The sequence below is a fragment of the Ochlerotatus camptorhynchus genome, unplaced genomic scaffold (genome assembly GCF_037179485.1).
Source record: "Ochlerotatus camptorhynchus isolate MF236.1 unplaced genomic scaffold, CSIRO-AGI_Acam_v1.1 ptg000594l, whole genome shotgun sequence".
Taxonomy (NCBI): domain Eukaryota; kingdom Metazoa; phylum Arthropoda; class Insecta; order Diptera; family Culicidae; genus Ochlerotatus; species Ochlerotatus camptorhynchus.
The window spans coordinates 31,786-50,186 of record NW_027041074.1 but is presented as its reverse complement, the minus strand read 5'-3'; the positions used below and the strand labels follow the sequence as shown (position 1 = coordinate 50,186).

General features: G+C 41.0%; 1 long non-coding RNA gene across 1 annotated transcript; it reads left to right on the top strand.

The window, feature by feature from the left end:
- Window positions 1–9,593: 9,593 nt before the first annotated feature.
- Window positions 9,594–10,413, top strand: LOC135713931 (uncharacterized). The gene is made up of 3 exons (XR_010518794.1): window positions 9,594–9,699; window positions 9,771–9,935; window positions 10,002–10,413. It is a non-coding gene; the product is annotated as an uncharacterized LOC135713931 (long non-coding RNA).
- The last annotated feature ends 7,988 nt before the right edge of the window (window positions 10,414–18,401 follow it).

Sequence of the window (18,401 nt, the reverse complement as noted above, 5' to 3'; positions counted from 1 at the left end):
CACGTTTTTAAGACAGTAAATTCACAATTGCTCAACTGAAAATCGACAGTTTTTACATGGTTCTTCTTTTCTTAGGCTCTGAACCTTTGGTGGATCATTTTAACTTTTGGTTAAAATTTTACAGATGGAAAGTTATCTATTAACCCTGCTATCCGAGCGTGGTTACTTGTGATAGACAAGAACTTAAATTTTGACAACCTTGGCTAAGTTCTTCTCGAAAACTGGTCGATGGACAGCACACGCAGGGATTTTCGAACATAGAATATAACTTTCGAAATGTCACTTTTAACCACGAGTTAAATTTAACTCGGCAAATGGTTCACAGCCTTATACTATTGTAATATTCAGTCGATTTGATACACCTTCTGCTTATCTACAAAAGAGGAAAGAGGGGTCTTTGCTTGTGCAAACATAGTCATCACATGTTTAAAAGCACAACCGCGCCTAATGAAAGGCCGCAATAAGGATCGAGTAAACCTAGCCCAGTGGCAGGCGCGCAGGCAACATGTTATACCGTGACAGTGGGCCCAGCACAGCAAAATAAACGATTTGAGACCGGGACATGCTGCCTACTGTCAAACGCTGCTGTTGATATAGGCCTTGTCATTGGCCTGAGTAAACCAGTAGCAAACAGTGCAACCATAATAAAAAATACCATACCCGAACGATAACCCGAATGATATAACTATTCCATAAATGGTTTGGATGATACCCCGAACATGTCGTCAAGCAAAATAACCATACAAATTTTATTAGGGAGTGCATCGTTTGGTTATTGGTCGAGTGTTTTGTTTGTTGCTGCCACCACTTGCAGCGGAGCAAAATGTTCCAGCTTTGTGCGTGACTTTATCGTTGTCTACTTTATGAGTTTGATTCTTTATGTTGTTTGAAATCTTAGTGAACTGGTGAACCGCGGTCGTAGAAGTGCAACCAAGTGTAAAAATGTGAGGTTTTTTCCGGTTTCCAAAAACACTGAACTTTGCCAAAAATGACGGAGTTTTACGGACTACCGTCAGATTTTTCCCTAGTGGATTCTATGCGTTTGTGCAGTGTATGTTACAATGGTAATTATTGGGTGGTATCTTCTTCCAGTACCACTTCGAGCACACGCAATTGTATTTTGCTAAAGAATTAATATATATTGCTGGAAAAAACAGAATTATTGCGTATAGTTTTATTGCGCACCTCACACCAAACTTGACAAATTAGTGCGTTTCGCTTATTATAAAGGATGATAAAAGTACGAGTTTTCTACTACCCGTCTTAATGTCTTCAGTGCACTCATTCCTTATGATACCAGCAATAAGTGCTCTGAAGACACCAAAACGATTTGACGGAATCGTGCACTTTTATCACACTTTATTGCATTTTTTGGGGCTGTCCAATTGCAGATGCAATCACCAATATTAACCTAACTGAAAAATGTTTAAAATTTATCCATTCACAATTTACTTTTGGGAATATTCCTGAAAAATTACTTTTCCGCTGCGTACTAGGCTTAATTCATGATCATACAATCATATATTGCACATATTTATTTAAAAAAAAGTGCTTTATGCAAAACATGACACAGTTGTTAAAATAAACTTTTATCAGCATATATTGCAAAAGACCGCACCAAATTCAATTTCCGTGTATTTTATAGATGTTTTATTTTATGAATAACAGTTCAACACTCTATTGAGACCTTATTTCTGATGTAAAATAAAGGAATCACCATTTGAAATACCTCACGCCTTTGTATTCTCTATTTGCAGGTTATGATTTGTTGCTAGTGCATTTTACCCCAATGTTGTGGTGCGTTTGGTCCATTGTTGTCGTGCGTCTTGCCCGAATGTTGTGTTGCATATTGCACCATGAATTAGGCGTTTTACCCCGCTATCATTTTGGAATCGATTTTAAAAATGCCTTGAAAATCATGAAAAATCATCGTTTTGGAGTTTGAAATTACTAGATCTTCGTAGAATATATTGTCATAAACCATACTCAATTATTATCTCCATGATTTAAGCTCCCATACATAAGCAATTGACGACGGTTGCTTAAACGGGGCGTATTTTATATTTTCCTCGAGATTTTCTTTAATTCCTTCGTCCTTCTTGCTGTTCAATCACGACTTCACTTTTTTTTCCTCCCACTATTTTCCTCAACCGAATCGTTCTATAAAAAGAAACCCTGTGGTAAAATGGCCCGTGTAGTATTTCATAGTTTTCTGCTTGTCAATTCGTGAATTTAACGAGCAGAATTGATAGCTCAATATTTGAACACACTGATAAAATTTCAAAGATTGTTTTTATGTGTCCCACACATGAATTTTTGCAATGTGATCAACAAATGATATCTATGTGTCGGACACATACTTAATATGTGTATACATAAAAGCCATGCGTAACCACACATACTATTCATTTGACTCATAAATTTCATGTGTGCCTCTGGGTGGATTCTATTTATGTGTGATCACATGAAAATCATGTGAAATTTCACATGGAAACTCGTGAATAAAAATGTGTGGCATTTTATTAATGTAGCCAGGCATGGAAAATCATTTGCATTCATTTCATACATTCATTTACATTCATTTGCCTCTAACTTTTTTCATCAACAGCATTCCGCAAAATGATTAATAGAGCTTTTTAAGGTTTTGTTACTAGCTACAAGTTTTGCTCATAGCTCAAATCTGTATCTCTTATGCATCACGAACTAGAGCGGGCAGAACTTGTTACTGTTTTTCAGTGAATGTAAAATACATTCACTGAAAAACAGTAGTGGCTTCTGTTCGCTCTGCTTCGTCATGCATAAGAGATACGGATTTGACTTGCGAACAAAAGTAGTAGCTAATAACAAAACCTAAAAAAGCTCTATACATCATTTTGCGGAATGCTGTTGAAGAAAAAAGTTAGAGGAATGTAATGTAAATGAATGCACGAAATGAATGCAAATGATTTTCCATGCCTGAGTGTAGCATTATGGCACCTAAAATCCCAGAATTATTTTAAATAATTACTTTATTTGTACAGGCTCAATCGAATAAACTTTACAGAGCCGAGTTATCCTTTGCGTTATACATTATTACTGTCTTATATTTAAAGTTAAAGGAACTGGACCGAGTACTCGCGGTTGTCTCGAGGTTAGTGGAGATTTACAATTTTTTGGATGGGAAAAGGGAAGATGGAGGTTTGAAATGTGGTTTACGATACAAATATTGAATTAATCTTAAAACATGAAATTATCTTGAAAACAAACATTAAAAAAAACCCACACGTACAAAATACAAACTAAACACAAGGTTAATCAAACTTACAATCTAAGGTTAATATTCTTAAAGTAAACATATATGAGTTTCATAAACTCCAGATCGCGTCTAGCCAAAATATCCCGAACTGGAACATTAGGTACAAATCCCAGAATTAGTAATGATAAAATAACGAAAACCCCAAGGGTGCATTATAGACTGTTCTTCCTTACTTATGTTGCAATTCCGCATTGCTCAAGGGCAGTCAAAATGGCAGCGTGGACGGACTAGTGTCTTCTTGGTTCACAAAAGGTGTTGATGACGGTTCTTAATTTAATACCAGGTTGCGCAGTGTGCGTGGGGGGGGGGGCACATGGAGACAAGATTACCCTTAGCCTATTGTATCAATTTATGGTTCCCAAACACCTCCCTTAGCTCAGTCAGTAAAGGCGCAGCTAGAAAGCAAGACCATGCTGGAGGTCCGGTCGAGAAATTTTTCGGCTTGGAAAATTTCTCGAATCCCACACAATTATACTAACGCAAAAATGGTACAGGCATCGAAAGCTCTCAATTAATAACTGTGGAAGTGCATCTAGAACACTAAGTTGAGAGCACGCAATAAGCTAATATGCGATAATCAATAAGCATGAAATGCAAAGAAAAAGAAATGCCCATACATAGATATTAAATGCACAAATTAACTAACGGGATCAGCATGACAGTTGTTTGCCACTCCTAATAAAAATAACCATAAAATAGAGCTTAACGACGTGTTCGGGGTATCATCCAAATCATTTGTGGGATAGTTTACCCATCCGGGATACAGTTCGTATAGTATTTGTTTATTAGGGACCCCTGCTACACACACTAATGCTCCTTAAGTCTCACGACTCTTCCCAAGCTACAATTTTGGTTTATGAAGATTCTGTAGACCGTGATTTAGACTTGTAGTAGAATGCTTTGAAACCTCAATAAAACTTGCAATGCTATAACTATATACTTGGGCTGTGAAGACATACCTATCAGTTTATTTTTAATTTCAAAGTGAATTTTTTTTTTCGTTTATTGATTTCACATCATTTACAGTACCGGCGAACTGACGTGACAGCTCATAGAAGCTACTTTCAAAATCTTGCACAAGGCGCCATATTTAAAATACGTTAAACACTACCGCCATCTACTCATCCGATCGTGTCATATCATGAGCAAGGCCACGAATACACGTACAATTTATATTGACTTGGGTTGCGTCTCACCTTATTTAACAGATCGGATCGTTGGACAGATCGAATCGCTCATTTGACCAAGCTTTTGACAAATCGCATTGCGGACAAAGGTAATGCTCCAGTGGCATGTCGGTTCGTCGATGATTTTAGGTCATTCAAGACTTGTGCGGGGATCAGATTTGAACTCGTGACCATTAGAACGAAATAAATGGATGTAAACCAATACACCAGACTCGTCCCCACCAATGGGAAACTTGGGCGAGTTCGACTTATGTTGCAAATTTGATTTATTTTTATATCAACTATTTCTTTCGACTCTTACCCGAGCTCTTACCAGGCAATGTTAAGTAATGTTGGCAGTAATTTCGTACGGACTCAATATTTGCCAGTTGCAGTTCCTATACCATGACAGCGGGCCCAGTACAGCAAAATAAATAGTCAAACGCTGCTGTTGGTATAGGCCTTGTCACTGGCCTGGTTATTTCCCTTCAGTCCAGTTTAACCCCAAACGAAGTGACAGACGACTAACTGGTGAAGAAATCCATTAAAATAATGTGGTTCGCTGTAATAGAATTTTCTTAGAAGCTTGTGCCATCATCCACCAGATGGGATACTATTTTTGTTTTGGTTTTGCACTAAGTTGATTTTTTGACAGTGTGCAAAGAGTGTATCATTTTGTCATTTTTTTATGCATTTCAGTTTTTGGTTGAGTGAAACAGATAGAACCAAAACATTCTAGTACATTTGATGAAAATGCTAGTTCAATCCAGTAGTAGCATAGAGGTAACTCTAAGACCACTGGGTCCCGAAGAAAATCATTATTATTTTTGGCTCACTCAGTACCAGAACAACGGTCCCAAGCAGTCCCAAGCTATTTCACTCACCCCTGCATGTTCTGCATGAATCCACACACCCCTGATGTTATCTGTCAAACTTTCATAGCGAATCAAACCAAACATAGTGTAGTAATAGAATTTCAACTAGAATAGGGTACGTTAATCGTTTGCTTGGGACCAATAGGCTACTAAAGTGGTGAGCCAATTTAAAATCGTTAGTTTCGTATTGATTGTTGGTAGTAGTGCTGCCATGTGGTACAATCCAGTAGTAGTGGTGTTGCCATGTGGTACACTGAAAAATAGCAATAGCAGGTTAGTCACCAAAGTTTTCGACCCGCTATACTATACTTACTAAAGTGGGTTTTCGGATGACCACTCGAGGAAAAACCAACGAGACCGACAGAACTAACTAGTTCAAAGAAAACGTGTTTATTCAAGAAGAGAGTAACATGGAATGAAAAGCGGAAGTGTTCGTAAACGCATATCGGTTCCTTGCTGCTGTATCCCAAATCGTGGGCTGTCAGCTCTGCCTCGGTCGATGAGAGAGCGACGGTTTATTGCTTCTTGGTAAGTCAGCTCACTGTATTTCCGAGCACCTTAAACACACCACCGCTTACGGAACTACGATCAGAGGAGTCGTTGTCCAGTTGGCATCCGAAAAGACCTCCAGCAGCAACGCTGCTTTATTCGCACGGTAGACCAGGCCGAAATCGAGCGATCCCTTGACGTATCGCAGTATCTTTTTTCAAATGAGCTCATCGCATTCACTACCGCTGCCAGATCCGGTCAAGTGGTTAGGGCTGCGTATGACAAGCAACCAACTAGTTCCCTGAACGGCTGCGCGGTTCGCTTCTGTTCGATCCCTTTCGGCAGCTTCAGGCGGTTCTCGATGGGCGTTGAGCACGGCTTGCAGTCCTCCATTTTAAAGCGTTTCAGGACGTTCTACAGATAGTGTCACTGAGTTATCTTCATCACACCGCACAGTTGGTGTTGGCATGAGATACTTTGTGACTTTTGTGGATGACTGGAGCTAATTTGTGATGGTGTTCTTAATGAAATCAAAAGACGAAGCGTACGAGTGTGAACGAAGTGGAATCCAGATCGAGTGGACGGTAGCACATACCCCGGAACAGAACGACGTTTCCGAGCGCATAAACTGCTCTCTCGGGCCAAGCTGGAAGACTCCAGCGTGAACAAGTGCTTTTGGGGTTATGTCGTACACAGTTCGTAGTTAACTTGCAGTCTCAGAAAGCACTTGATTTCACCAATGTCCTTAATTTCGAGTTCCTTTGAGAAACCTTCACCATCTGGACTGCTATAAGCGACGCTCGGGCAATCAGTATGTTGTCCACGTAAAGAACCATAATCACCCTAATCGCTCCAGATCCGCGGGTGTACAAGCACCGGTCATTGGCGCTTTGCTTGAATCCAAGATGGTTCACCACGAAGTTTTGGAATCGGCTGTTCCAGGTACGAGATGCCTGTTTATGGCCATAGAGGGATTTTTTTCAAACGACAGTCTAGGTTCTTTCCTTTTGTGAACCCGTCCGGTTGCGTCATAAAAATCTCCTCAGTGAAGTTCAAGAAGGCGTTACAAATATCCATTTGATGCACCACCATTTTTTTCCCGACAAGCAATCGCCAAGACAGAACGCAAAGTGTCGAGTTTGGCGACCGGAGAATATGTTTCACTATAATTGAAACCGAACTTTTAGTCGAAACCGAGGTCGAAACCTCTGTCCAATAGCCGTGCTTTATAGTGATCCGGTTACCCGTTCAAGCCAAGCTTTATCTTGAAAACCCAGCGGCTTGTGGCCGGCTTTCTATCTCCTGGCAGCTTGACCAAAGTCCAAGTTTCAGTCAGTCCTTCCGTGCTTTCGCTTCGGTCAGCGTCCTTGGCAAATCCTCGACGTATTCCGTGGCGCTCAGCGCATACGCTGCGCACTCCATATCATAGTCAGCTTGCCACGCCGGTGGTTTCCGCTCACGCACTGTTTGACCGGAGCTGATGGGTTCCGCTGGATCGTTCTCACCATCGTTGTTCGAACCGGATTCTGATTCTGCTCCAGTGTGGTCTTCTTCGAATTAACTCTCGTACTCCGACACCGATTCCACTCTGGAACCACCGTTCTGCTCGTCCGTATCCGGAACGTCCAAAATTGCATCCTGTGCCTGTTCAACCAATTCGGATTGTTCATCATCATCATGGAGAGAACATCTCGCTCACCACCACATCCCGGAGTATTTTTCCCGCGCATGGACGCTACAAAATCGACGTTACGAACGTGCACAATCTGCCGTTTCGGCAGGTGTCACACTCTATAGCCGTTGTGAGCATGGCCTAGGAATAGCCCTTTCCAAGATTTAGCGCCCAACTTACCTCGTTGCTCTTTTGGAATGTGGACAAACACGAAGCAACCGAAGACTCGAAGTTTCTGGACGTCTGGCTTTGATCCTTCCCACAGCTGGTACGGAGTCATATAGGGATAGATTGCGCTGGAGGAGCTACTGTTCAGAAGATAGGCTGCAGTATGTACGACATAACCCCACAAGCACTTATTCACGCTGGAGTCTTCCAGCATGGCCCAAGAGAGCAGTTTATGCGCTCGGAAACGTCGTTCTGTTCCGGGGTATGTGCTACCGTCCACTCGATCTGGATTCCACTTCGGTCACCAAACTTCATGAACGGGCGATTTTTATATTCTCCCCCGTTATCAGACTGCAAACCCTGTTCACACTGGAGTCTTCCAGCATGGCCCGAGAGAGCGGTTTATGCGCTCGGAAACGTCGTTCTATTCCGGGGTATGTGCTACCGTCCACTCGATCTGGATTCCACTTCGGTCACAAAACTTCATGAACGGGCGGTTTTTATATTCTCCCCCGTTATCAGACTGCAAACACGAAATCTTACAACCAAACTTTGCCGATACCAGCGTGGCATATTGCTGGAAGCAGTCGTACACTTCGTCTTTTGATTTCATTAAGAACACCATCACAAATTAGCTCCAGTCATCCACAAAAGTCACAAAGTATCTCATGCCAACACCAACCGGCTTGATCGGTCCACAAACGTCGGAATGTACGAGTTCGAGAATGCGCGACGGTCGCGGTTCTTTACGCACTAGGAAAGGATTTCGCGTTTGCTTGGCCGCGACGCATGGCTCGCACAATATAACGTTTTCATTATTCTTGCGACCGTTCAGCTTCAAGCTAACACAACGGAACCGATAAAAAGATTACCGGGCCCAAAATCTAAAGTGGGTTTTCGAATGACCACAAAAGGAAAACCCAACGAGACCGACAGAACTAACTGGTTCAAATGTTTATTCAAAAAGAGAAAAACATGGAATAAAAAGCGAAGGTATTGATGTCTTTGTTATTTCTCTAAGCAGTGGTGTAACCTTTCAATGGGGGCAACATAGCCCACTGGGTTAATGGACTTGTTGAGTGCAAGGGGCTGGACACTCAAGACGTACAGCTAACGGCAGAGTTCAGAGGCCAACACAATTAAAATACACCTCGGCAGAACTTTCGGAATGAAAAAAACAGGAGATAAAACACTTCAGTTCACAAACTATTACTTGGACTTTTATTTATCTGCTAGTGGTACATATCAAGAGCAAATTTTCATTATGTCGAAAGTAACATTCGCACCGATCCGAGAAAAATAAAGTATTGTTTTGATGACCAAAAAGTTATTCCTTTTACCAATTGAACACATATAATCTCATAGTGATAGCAATGTTTAACATATTAAGCAGGGTTTTAATCATACAAAGCAGATCGCTAGCTTTCATGCTGGTTTTGAGTCAAAAGTTATTATACGTCGTTTGGTGGCCCCTAATGATGCTTAAGTCAAAGTGTATTTACCAGAATATTTGGGAGCATTATCAAACACGTCTCCTTACCTGCAACCCATTCATCATTTTAGGACCACCGAAATCATCTTAGCAACAAACAATTCGATTTATTCACTTTAATAATGAGAAAGTGAAACGACGAACGTACACTAATAAGACTGCAAAGATATTATTTATGTGATTTTACACATAACATTCATAGAACGCCCTACACATAAAGTTTATAAACAACACATAAACGTCATGTTTTTTTTTACATATACCAAGTATGTGTTTCTCAAATGAACGTCATGTGTTGTGGTAGGGAAAACAGCCCTATTGTTGCGGTACGTTAGCAGAGTTAGAAGCTTCTAACGCTGCTAACGTACCGCAACAATAGGGCTGTTTCCCCTATATACCATAAAATATGTGTGGACACACATAACAAAAATGTACACCGACTGTCCGACCACGGAAGCGGTGAATTTTAAAATGGAGACCGACAATCAATTGTTAAAAATGTAATCGATAGTTTCATGTTAAGTTACTGAATGTGTTGAAAGGTAAATATTACGAAAAATCATTGAAAAGTTTTCACCTATAATTCAATTGTTATAATTATGTTTTTCTCAAGGAAACAGCTCATCAGAGTTTCTGCATCGGGAGGTTCAATTCCTGATTCACCACAGCATTAGCAGCACTATGAAAAACTTCAATGAGTAACAAGAAGCAAGTGGATTCATTTGCTGACGAAGATGCCTTGGACATCGAGGATTAAATTCAGCATTAATGGGTAGGAGTAAGTTTAGGAATGATTTTAAAGTTTAAAGCTTCGATCTAATTTCAAATCGTTTTCTAATTTCAGATGTCGGCGAACGCTTATCTCATACCATGCAACCGTAACTGACGAAACACATAGTGACTAAACTGAGCTATCAGAGCTTCTATCATGATTAGGAGTATCTTCCGGAACAGGATATCACTAATCACAATCAAACGCTACTTTAGAACTCATCCGAAGAGCAGATCTATGTCTGGTAAAAGAAGGCATCACACATAATCGTCTTCAAAGTCCTCCACGGCTGGACCAGTTGGTGAGACTTTATTGATCGGTTACCTGAAAAGGAAAACCAGTGTTAGACCTAAAAAAAATATATTTTGTTATATACCTAGTGCATTCAGCGTATTATTTTTTTCTCTCAGCAAATGAATTCCAAACATTGCAAACAATATAAATAAACAAACACAAATACTTATCGACAAATGATATTCATTTGTCATAAGCTATGATTTGCATGTGTGACCACACATAAATTTTATTGGACTCTGATTGAATGCAATTATGTGTCTCACACATAAATTTCATTTGCGTAATCACATTACAAAAATCTATGTGTGTGACACATAAACGAAATATGATCAACTATCTCAGTGTACACTTTTCAGGGGTTTCTCTGCGCTGTTACTTAAGACAAACGGCATCTCCATAGAAATTGGGTGACTTAAGTAACATGGAAAAATATTTTGATCGGAAGGTGATTACGTCAAATAGCAATTTGACTGGTAAATAAATTTTAAAATGGGATGTGATCCTTTATTTGGATATATGTAATAGCAGGAGCATCGATTGACACTGATAGCTCGACTTTGTTTACCTTTGTAACTTTCGACGTAATGAAAATTTGCTCTTGATATGTTAGTCGGATAAATATTTAAAAAAAAAACTGTCGAAATACGATCCATGGTAGCTGTATAGCAGCCCGAAAAAAAATTATAATAAAACAACGCAATAACATTGATTTTTACTGTTGAATTTCGAGTATTTTAAAATTTATTGTTGAATAATTGTACGGGAGAAAAAATAAATTTCGATTTTCAACGATACAATGCTCACACAATGAAAATTATTGTGATGATTTAAAATTTGTTCGAGAAAAATCACTTTTTTATTGTTGAGATGCTTAACCCCCCTTTTTACTGTAAATTTCCCAAATACCATGATTTGCATTGTTGTGATTGTGAACTTTGAATTTCGTTGTGATTTTATGGTAATGGACAAAAATGTCAAATGTTTTGACAGTAAATATCATGTAAATAATAAATAAATGACAATGTAAATCATTGTATTTTTATTGGATTTTTTTTTACGGGATGTTAGCTATGTCCGGTATGCAGATGAGAAGCAAAGTAAAACGAGATAAGAGGTAAGCATTGCTTCTTTCGATGCTTCACTTCAACTCCTAGGAAATGCCGCACTTCCCCTAGGCTGGTCAACTCGAACTCCACATTCAGGCAATCCTTGATGTTTTTTATCTTGCTTACATCCGTAGACGCTAACAACAGATCATCAACGTACACTGAAGTCTTTTTTTACACGGTTTTTTTTACGCGGTTTTTTTTTACACGGTTATTTTTACACGGTTTTCCACGATTTACACGGTAGGTTTTTTTTATCGACTTGATTCCAATCACATTATCCGTTTCAAGCTATAGGTAATCGAATGGCATACTTAGAAAAAAATCACAATTTTTGGTGTAAATACAGAAATTTTTAAAATATGTCTGTATGGATCATATCATGCTTTAATTACAAATGGCATCAAAATTCGATTTTTAAAAACATTTAAGCATGCAAAAAATCAAAATTTCGTAGGTTTTTTTTTACACGGTTTTTTTTTACACTGTACGTATCCCCCGTGTAAAAAAAGACCTGAGTGTATACTAACAGGAGTGCTCTAGCCTTCTCGCTGTCGTTCATATACAAACAGGGATCTGCCTTTACTGCCTTGAATAAATTTTCACGAGCCTTTTGTTCCAACAGCGAGATGACTGACGCAAACCATATATGCTTCGTTGAAGACGGCAGACAAGATTTTCCTTTCCGGGAGAAACGAAACTCGGAGGTTTCACGCATGTTGACTTATTCTTCGAGGATTCCATGCAAATACGCCGTCTTGATATCTAGGTGTTGAACGAACATATTGTGTTTCGCTGACACTGTCAGGAACGTGCGAAAAGTTGCTTGACTGGTAACGGGAGCAAACACTTTACCAACATCAACTCCAAACCGTTTTGCATATCCCTGAGCTACCAACCAGACCTATTTGGATCCGATGACCTTGCGCCCTTCCGAAAATGGGGTTAAACGCCACGTTCCGTTACGCCGATGAGCGTCCAACTCTTCTTTCATCGCCCTGCGCCACACGGGTTCTTCCATAGCTTCCTTGAAGTTAACAAGTTCTTCAAATACACATGCTGTTATGCTTGTAGCATACTTGAGCAGGAAATCGTCAAGGAATTTCGGCCGCACACCTCTAGTCGACCGTTCTGTTCGACAAACGTTAGAACATGCATTTTCTTCTCCGCTATTCCGCTTCATAGTAGTTTTCGTGAGCACTTTCACCTTCCTCTTCATCCGGATCCTCTACTGGCGTTTCTTCTTTCTTTGGCAACTGCTCGATTTCTTCTTCTTCTTCAGCCTCCTTGCTTCCACCCGGAAACGATACTTCTACTGTTGTAGTGTCATTCCCGAGCTCGATTAACCGAGCGTCGAGGGTTATGATGATTTGATCCGTCTCCAGGTCCACGAAACGATATTCTTTCTAGTCCACTGCGTACACATGAACGTCAACTTGGTTGCCTTGCTGTCTAATTTCTTGCGTCTGATATGTGCACGTAGGCTTGGCTTCCAAACACCCGAAGATGGCTCAGATCCGGCTTACGACGCCACCACAACTCATAATGTGTTTTTGGGAACGGTCTAGATGGTAGTCGGTTCTGCAGGTACGCAGCAGTGAGAATTGCTTCACCCCAGTAACGTTTCTTCAAACTAGCATCAATCAACATACACGTTGCCATTTCCGTCAGCGCCCTGCTTTTCCGTTCGGGAACACCGTTCTGTTGAAGAGAATAGGGAGTAGTAAACTGCGGTTGAATTGCTTCCGATTTGTAAACCTCCCGCAGTTCCTTATTATCAAATCTCCCCCTCCATCAGAGCGCACAACGTGTGGTTTGCGTCCGAAAATATTGTCAACCCATCGAACATAATCTTTCAGATTACCGGTTACTGTTGCAGAAGGTATAATAAATCACATACCGATTGCTACTTGGAGTTATCTATTGGCCCACATAAGTCAGAGTGGACAATGTCCAACACTCGACAGGACTTTCGGTCGAGGACCGGGGGACATGGAAGCCTAGCTGTCTTACCTTCCATGCAGCATTCGCACACCAGTCGCAGCCCGCAATCACCCCAATCACGATGAGCGAGCCGTCAATGCCACTGGTGCTGGCAGTTGAGTTTATGCACTCCTTCAGATGCAGTCATCGACGCTTCTGCAACTCGCAGATCGTTCAAACCGCCTTGGCAGTTTCCCGTACCCAAAAATATACCTTCAGCGTCCAGTATTTCACAACCACTTTTGTGAAAAACAATTCGAAAGTTCTTCAACGACAACTTCCCGACCGATATCAGGTTAGTAGACATTCCTGGCACGAATTTAACATCGATCACTCCTATCATCCCCGTATTACCAGCCCTACCAATTTCATCGATAACCCAGCTTCATTCCCCTTCGATTTTAGTTTTCTTATCGTCTGCCAGCGTGATACAACCACCAACGAATTCACTCAAAGATCCAAAAAACCAGACTTGGGAAAACACGCACCGGCACTGCGAGCCGTGCAAAAATATTGCTCCCCGTTCAAAGCTAACACGCACTCGGTTTCGGTACCTCTTGTCGGCTCGCCACCGATACGAACAAGAAACCTGAACGCGGAGCCGTTTTATTCGGCTTGGTGCCGTGCTATGGTTATTCGGTGCGCTCCGTGCGGCTCCGTGCCAGGATCCGGTGCCATACAGAATGCAGTGCTTCTTCTTCTTTTTTTCCACTATCGCAGTCTGCTATTTTTTTTTTTCGATCTTTTTCTGATTGACCTTTCCGGCGATACTGTACCTCTTTACTCCTATGAGAAAACCCCACAAACAACTGTCATTATGTGCGTGAAGCATGGCGGGCTGTCGCTCAAATGAAAAATCTCAAAGGGGCTGTTCATAAACTACGTATACAATTTTTTGGGATTCTTGAAACCCCTGAAATTTTAAAATTTGTCATTGTCTACGTAGTTTATGAACAGCACCTAAGGAACTATCACTCTGTGAAAAGCCAATGCCGTCAATGCGAATTAATGCAACAGCGATTTTCACCATGTAGCACAAGTCCCCGGCAAAGTGACAGATAACCTTTGTTTCACGTACCCACTTGCAAATAGTAGATGTCGCCACTCAACATAAACAATGGGAGTGTCCTTCACCGTCGCTATGGCATTTCTCTATGGGAATCCAACTTTCTGTTTCTCCATCTGTGGATGTCAAACAACAAGCAAGAATGCTATATAATAAGAGCGAATTTATTATTTTCGTGGTGAAATTAAAGAATCCAAACAAATTGAAACTGATTGATGTAGGTTCATTTCTTATATAATCAAATGACAATAAAATACTTTGCTGCCTTCAATTTTATTTTGTTCTTGATCATAGTGTTGCAATAAAGGCTTACCATGGGCCGTATAAACAAACAAAAATTTACTTTCCTGAGTTTCTCTATTCTTGTGTTCTTATGCATTCTTCTGATATGCAAGACTGAAACTAAACTGAAAATTCATTTAGCACAATTCTCATTTGTTCCAATTAATTCGATGGCAATGATATATTTTCGTTTTACACATATCTTTAAGCTTTTGGTTCTGTACTGCTCAAATACACACGGTACACAAAATTAAAAATAAGTTTCATAAACTGATTATGTATTGTGCATACAACTGAGAATCAAAGCGAAATTTTTAGCAGGCATCACTGGAGTTCCTATGTTGCTAACGTCGCGTGTGTGGTTTGGTGAGCGCGCGACAATAAGATGAATTTTAAACTGTAATTTTTTTAACTGTACATCATTTGCACATTCGCCCTTTTTAGATAACACTTTTGAAATTTGTGAGATTGACAGAACCACCAGCACCAAATTTTCGGGGAACACTGGTAATATACTGGAGCTGTCAAGTTGCCCCCGAGTTGATGTAGCATTAATGCGGCAAATATTATTGCCTTATAACCATAGTTTTTTTCCCGCAAAGGTCAATTAAAAGTTGATTTTGTTGTTCTTTTTTTCACTGGCGAATACAATTTGCTTCACTATAACGTTATTTAGAAATTTTTCTCTAGTTTACGCAACGCGGCACAATATGTACCAAACATAATCATAGACGAGAATTGGCGTTGATGGCGACTCTGTAGCTCTTTACTCCTATGAGAAAATCCATAAGCAAATGTCAGACTGTGCGTGAAACATGGCGGACTTTGTACTATCCTTTCACTCGACCGAAAATTCCCATCAGAAAATGTCTATATTTGCCGGAAGAGAACATTTTTCGACGGTGCCAACGAAAATGGCCAACACATCCGTATCCGAACGAACCCTGTTCCTGTCGAGAGAAATGACAGACGCAATTAAGAACGCGTTTTAAGTTTGCTTCGCACCATGGATTCTTATGTAAAGGGAAAACCTGCTTGCCCATTTTTCTAAACTATTTCAGAACAAATTTCTTGAGTTCATCGAGTATAATGAAACTATGAGCTACTTGCTACCACTTCCATTGAAAAACTCAGTTTTGACAAAAACGCAAATGGGACCATAGCGCAACACCAACAACGAACGATACGAAATCATGAGCGAACCGCTGGCTCCGTGCCGCACGGTGGCGAGCCGAAGCCCGTAGCACCGCGTTCGGGTTTCTCTTTTGGTTCGGTGGCGTGCCAACATGCTGCACCGACACCGGGTGCTTTATCGAAGAAACCCAGTGCTGTGCATACATGAGTAGGTTGCCACCGAGCCGCACCGAGCGGTGTTTTTACCAAGTCTGCAAAAAACGACCTGTCGTTGGTCATGTGCGCGCTGCCACCACTGTCGATCGCCCATTCTCTTCTCCAACGACAAACGCCACACCTCTGACGTCACTTTGCGCAGCTTTGGCCTTGGCATGAGCGTTCATATCAGAAAGAGACGAATTCCCATCCTTCTTCAGCATCGTTAAGAACTTTCGACAATTCCTCTTGATATGCCCGGGCTTCTTGCAGAAGTTGCAAGTACGCACATCTTGCTTATTCTCCGCATAACGCATCTCCGATCGCATCGCTTTTTCCGCCTTGGCTGGTCCTCCTTTCCGCTCCAACTGCCGGTTGTATTCGTCCACCAGCTTCGACTTGACGACGTCGAGTGAAATATCGTTGGTCGAACGGCTATCCAGAGCCGTAACCAGCCCGTCAAAAGAAGGAGGAAGGCTTCAAAGCCTGGGTGTCCTTGTCCAGTTTCATCCCAGCAGCATTCAGACGATAAAAAATTTCATCAAAATCATGAATGTGTTTTCCGACATTACTGTTTTCCGAGAGGTTTGTGGAGCACAGTTTCTTCAACAGCGACACATGAATGGAACGAGTCGTCTTCTGATAATAGTTCTTGAGTGCATTGTATGCATCCCTGGCATGAACGCAGTCCCTCCCCAACGGAAGCTGGCTGTCCTCCAGTTCCGATCTTCAGGTGCGCTCTTTCGGGATATCCTTCTCGATTACGTGCCAGAGGTCCTTTCGAGCTAGCAGCATCTCGAGGCATATCTTCCAGGTATGCCAGTTCTTTTTTTTTAATAACCGCACACAATTGTCCATAAAATGGCTCCACACAGATCACTAAAGTTCTTTCGCGAAAATTGCACTTCACCGACGCTACGAGCAAGCACAAAACACTATTCGATTCTTCATGATCGAATACTTCCGTTTTCTGTTCCGAATCCTTCTGAGCCCATAACCTCTGACGGCAGATTCCAGAGGCCAACACAATTAAAACACGGCAGGACTTTCGGAATGAAAAATCCTGGAGATAAAACACGCGACTTCACAAACTATAACTATTTATCTGCTAGCGGTACATATAATAGTTGCTTAAATATTTAAAAAAAAACTTCAAAAACCAGCTACCAGTTACGCCAAACCAACGATAAAATGCATTGTTTACAAAAGCTCATACGTCCCTTCGAGTCCCGTAATCGAGATTTGTTTTCCGTCGATCTTGTTTTCCGTGCTGAGCACCAATGCTACCGACGTCAGGGAAGCAGCTCCCACACCTGGACCCTACTTATCGACCCATCAACTCATGGACCGGGGACCAACGGGTTTACTTCCCTTCCGAAGGAAGCCGTGATCAGAGATGTTATGCTTCAGAACATCCCGGCGGCACCGGCTGGGATTGCAAAATTTTGATAACATACTGGTGACTATTTGATCATTTGACCATGTATTGTACAATTACAATAGGGTTAATTATCAACTGTAGAATCTATTGTATTTTATTGATATGTTATTGTAATTTTATGGTTATTTTTATCCGGGTTAGTCTCCGTCAAGTTGTTGGCTATCTGGTAGGTAAAGTACACGGAAATGAAAAACAACCTAATTTCAGCTATCTCCTAACTTCCGTTCAAGTCAAATTTTAGCAAACAGCTTAAAGTAGTGTGCGTTTAACGCCGACAAAAACAATACTTGCGCACAAAGTTTTTTCCTTCCAAAATTAAGTTCAATTGACTCAAATTGGAGTTTACCTCAATGACTTACTAGTACCTCATTGAATAATAGTCATAAGTGAGTCGAATTTCTTTCATAAGTGAGTGATAGTCTCAACCCAAATGTTAGTTAAAATAATTTAATTTTTGGTTAGTTTTTATTATCTGTAGTATTTATTATCGTACACTCAAAGATAAATTAAATCAAAAAAGTTTAAAAAGTATGCAGATTCCCGCTTCACCTTATTGAGTCCGAGCCATGATTACTTCGGCAGTAGTCATGCATGATTAAATTCGAAATAATCTTTCCCAGTACCATTCCTCGCCGATAGCTTGAAGTAGCCGGACGTAGTTTGTTCGTGTCTCCGTTGCGGGTATTGGTTTCGTAGCCGGTGGAGTTTTTTTTCCCACCATAGTGGTTTTTTTATATCGCGCGTTTTACCTACCGTGGACGAAGTTCAGTGCCCAAGGCAACCGCAGTCAGCAGAGGAAGTAGCCACCTTTAGCGACGCTATAGGTGGACTATCATCTCACCGTCATCATCTCATCACCACTCCAAAGCAGCAAGCAACAACAACAAAGCAGCAAACGGAGTGGCTGCACCAGCTCACACAGCCGGCACCGGCCGGTGTTAAGTATACCTACTATACAATAGTCTTCT